Genomic DNA, 4,939 nt, shown 5'->3' on the forward strand with positions numbered 1-4,939 from the left:
ATCAATTTTTCTCTTTTGGTAGTATGGTAGGAGGTTGAATTCAAACCATCAGTCAGTGCTGGCTCTCCAACAAAGAATTTTGGAGACAATACTTTTTCTATAAATAAAATATAACTGTGAAAATAAGTAAAATGGTATTTTAAAACTTCCTTGTCTCTTGATTTAGCTAAAGGCCAACTTTAGTTAAAAGAGAAATTAGGAAATATCAACTGTAAGTTACCAGCAAACTGTAACTTTTTCTCTATAATTAGGATTGCAAGTACATGCTTTATCTGAAATTATTCCGCATTCCACACTGCAGAAACATAGGGCTAGGTAACACACATCCCCCCATCCCTGTTGTGTTAGGGCTGGAATGCCACCACTTGGTCCAACCTTTTTTCTTCTGTTCCTTCAGGTAAGTGAAAACTGACAGGAGTCTTCCTGGCTACAGAATAAAATGTATAATCAGCTGGCTCCAACTAGCCTGTTCTTAGCTCCGACTGAGAACAAATTTGGGAGTCTAGGAACAGCACCACAGGCAATTCATTTCTTAAGGGAACAACTAAGAATTTTGATTAAAAAGTCAACATGTGTTAGGATAAAATAACATTGCAAAATGGAATTTACAATTGTTTCACTGATTATGTTAGCTGTTGGCCATTACATCCATGCCTTCCATCTGATGATGGGTCGTGTGCTTCACACATTGATTTATTCCTGTTGCCTGTTGCCTGTTGCCAGTTGAGTAATAGCAAACATTCTATTCCCTTTGTCTTCCTTCTATCTCTGTCTTTAACGACTTTTAGAAATGTGGATGGAAACTTTTTCTAGTTTTTTTCTTTACATTTATTGTGTAAATTTTGATTTGGTCACTTTTTGAATGCAAGTACTGAAATGGGTAATATCACACAATAATGACAGTATATAAAAACAATGTGAAGAGAAATAATGATGGCTGAGAATTGTGATAAATACTGCTTGTTTATATTTCATGTTGGTTTTGGCATCTGGTTCAGCCTGGAAATGAGTCATGCAGTGCTATTGTTCTCTTTCTGATCATCTTTAAGACCTGGATCAGGGGAGCAATTACATATTTACTTCTGAGGTAAGAACTGCTCTTATCCCTCTGGCTTTGCCAAATCATTCTCCACACTACACTAACTTAGTGAATAAGTCCACAACTACAACTCTCTCACCTATGCAGATCTGGTTAGGGGACAAAGCAGAGGAGCCCACCTACTCCAGCCCCATCTAAAACAGACCTTGAAACTCTTTTAGAGATGGGGTCTTGACTGCAGAGCTGCCCTGCCAATGTCCATGACCACAGCTGTAATCACTTATGCTGATTCCAACACTCTTGTGGACTATTTTTGCTGTAAGCATGTGTTTTTGTGCCTTCTTAGATAAGCCTCCTTGCCCTCCATTAATTATTTGAATGAGGAGGAAAAAGGGGGGAGGAATCCATTTTATCAGAAACAATAATGATTTATAAGAATCAAACATATGATTAAATATTACTGGAAGAAGTGACTGTCATTCTAAAATATAACTTTACCACTTCTATAAGAGAGAGAAAAGAAAAAGGAAAGAAAGAAAGTGAAAAGAGAACTATAGTCCTCCTCTTATATGAGAGTCATCTATCTACTCAGGTCTCCTCCGGGATCGTTCTAGTGCAAGTTTCATTCCATTCTAGCCTGACCTACTTCAACACACCTCTTCCCACATCTCCGATCTACCTTGAATCCATTGTCCACACAGCAACTAGGGACCTGTTAATCTCATCAGGTTGTTTTCCAGTTTACAACCTTTCATTTGGCTTCCATTGTTCTTACTGAGTAAAATGAGACTTACAAATATGATCAGTCTTATCACTCACATCTACTAACCTGCTACAAGAACACAAATGGAGGCCCACATACCAAATTTATAATCATTTACAGGGTAGAAAACAAACTGAGTAGATTTTTAAAATGTACTCTCCTATTTTGATAAAAACTTTTCCATGACTCTCAACTTTCTCTGGAAGGTCACAAACATAATTTCTTTTGAAGTTGCTTTTTTTTTTTTTTTTTGGTCTTTTTGAAACAGGGTCTTGCTGGGCAGCTCAGGTTTGCCTTGGGCTCACTTTGTAACTGAGGCTGGTCTCGAACTCACAGTGATCCTCTTGCCTCAGCCTGCCAAGTGCTGGGATTACAGGCGTGAGTCACCATGCCCAGCTGAAGTTGCTCTTTTGATAGTGCTCACACCAGTCAGATGCCCTCATTATGCAATTATCATAAACTCTGCACTACTTCACAGCACTAAAAATAATTATAGGATAATTATTATCTCCGAGTATTTACATAATTAGTAATTCATTATATAAGTAATTATTATGTAATATAATTAGCTGCTTAGTACTTTTATCCTCTGCTAGAATGTCAATTTCCAAGGGGCTGTGTGTGTCGTGCTCATTGCTATCTCTCCAACACCTGTCTTGGATGTTTACCTATAATAGACATGAAACATATTTGCTAAATAAATGAAAGCATGCCTTATGGTCCTGCCTCCATTGTCAGGTACTCTGCCTTCTGTCCGAATGGAGATTCCTTTTAGGACTCACAAACCATCTGCGTGTCAGCCTCTGTGAGGCTGTTTTGTGACGAAAGTCCTGTGAACTTTAATTTCATGGCTCCTTTCTAGTTCTAGATGTCTACTTAAGGGACATATATTTAGAGACCACTCATTTAAAAGGATCATTCAACACTCGGTTCTCTGTTAAATGAATCTTTTCAAAAGTTAGATGCAACTGTTTCAATAGTTATTTCATTATTTAAATGTCAATATTAGTATTTTAATGTCATCTTTTTTATGGTATGTTGTAATAAATTAAATGCAATTATTTTATAGTCCCAGAGGTAAAACACAAAATTATATTTGCAATTCTTTTCAGTTGCTAGGAATAAATACATCAAAAATGTATAATACATTTAATATTATAAAATTATTTTCTTCTAGGCATGGTGACACACACCTGAAATTCCAGCATTCTGGGAGTGTAGGGCAGGAAGATCTAAAGTTTAAGCCAAGCCTGGGCAACTTGTGACTGATAAGTTTCTGCCCATGCAAAAAATCTGTCTAGCGATCATTCAATATAGTGATTCAACATAGCAGGGTCCCAAAAACAATGCCACTTTCTCCTTCTTTTCTTGCTTCCGGAATGAGACTTCCTCTTCCTTTTTTACAGGCACCAAACCTTCCCAATCAGTGTCTGTGATGACATTTCCACCCATACAAACTGCACCCCCAATCCAGCCAGAAAAATTCTTTGCCAGCCTGCTTCCTTCCCGAGGGTCCTTGTAATCTCTTCCACAGCCTTCCTGTGCAAAGCAATAATGGATTTCTTTACTTCCCTCTCACTTCTCTTTCACACCACAGGAAGGAAACTTATAGTCACTGAGATCTGTGTCAAAATAAAAAATAAAAATAGAGCTGGCGATATAGCTCAGTGCAAAGGCCTTACTTGGAATCATTTTAAGTGCTGCAAAGATAAGCAAATAAATGAACAGATGAACAAACATTTTTCTCTGATAGTAATAGCATAAATAATAAGCACAAAAATATAAAGTAAAAATCATCTGAAATTCCAATACCTTAAGAGATCTGTTAACATTTTTGTGCAGTTTCTTATAATGTTTTTGTTTCTCAGAGTTTTTTTAGAAAAAATGAAATTACTTTATTTTCATTTATTGAACAGATTTTTTTAAATTGTATTTATTTATTTGATACAGAGTCTTGCTATATGGCTTGGACTCAGAGTGATCCTCCTGTTTCAGCCTCCCCAGTGCTGGGATTACAACCAGGCCACCATGACCAATTTCTGGTCATGCAGTGCCAGGGTTCAAATGTGGGTCCTGTGCTTGCTAGGCAGGCACTTAGACTGGTGAGCTAAATGCCCAGACCTATATTTGCATTTAGTTTTTTATCTTTATTTATTTTAATTTTTTATGCATTTTTTTGTATCTTGCTTGGTTTTGTGATTGTAGATATAAATTCATACTGTTTATTTGGTGGGCAACTGAAAACATTGATATAAATTTAAAATTGATACAAATTGTGTTCTTCACTTTCTTGCTGCTGGGACAAATACGAGACATTGACAAATTAAAGGAGAACAGATTTATTTGGCTTACAGTTTCAATGGGTTTAGTCCGTGATCTGTAGGTTCCAAAACAGTAATGATATGGTGGAAGTTCATGGAGAAGGAAGGCTGCTTACCTGATGGTGCCCAGGAAACTCAGAGAGAAGAGAAGGACTAGGAAAAGATAGACCCTGAGGTAATGCCACCTGTGACACACCTCTCACCAAACTCTACCTACTAACAGCACGTTAAGCTGCTGAACTCATCAATGGGTTAACCAACTGATTATTGTAGTGCTCCAGTGGTTCATTCATCTTCCAAAAGCCCACCTCTGAATACCTGAGACTTTGAGGAGACATCTTAGATGCAAACCATAACAAACATTTTAAAATTCTTTAACCCAGTGATTCTGTTTATTTTCCAAGTGTATGAAAAGGTTAGGTATACGTGAATGCTTTAATAATAAAAGGCTAAAATGAATCTAAATGACCATATAGAATATCCATACAGTGAAACAATATTTAGCTTTAAAAGGAAAGCAAATCAGTATATAAACCCTAAGTTCAGATTTTGAGAAAGGAATAAAAAAGTGGCATGATAAAATGTTAATGATAGTATGCATTCATCTAATATATACAGAGATTATAGGCCTTTTGGTTAACATGAGCAGAGACTATTTCTCGAATCATACATAAGAAATGTATGAAAATAGGAAATAGTACCATAGTACAAACCTGTAATCCAGGGTTGGGAGATGGCTCAGTGGAATAAGCACTTCCCTGGCAAGCACAAGGGCCTGAGTTCAATCCCTGGTTCTGCCAAAAAAAAAGAAAGAAA

The sequence above is a fragment of the Octodon degus genome, unplaced genomic scaffold, assembly GCF_000260255.1.
Source record: "Octodon degus isolate 3935 unplaced genomic scaffold, OctDeg1.0 scaffold00008, whole genome shotgun sequence".
NCBI classification, from domain to species: Eukaryota; Metazoa; Chordata; class Mammalia; order Rodentia; family Octodontidae; genus Octodon; species Octodon degus.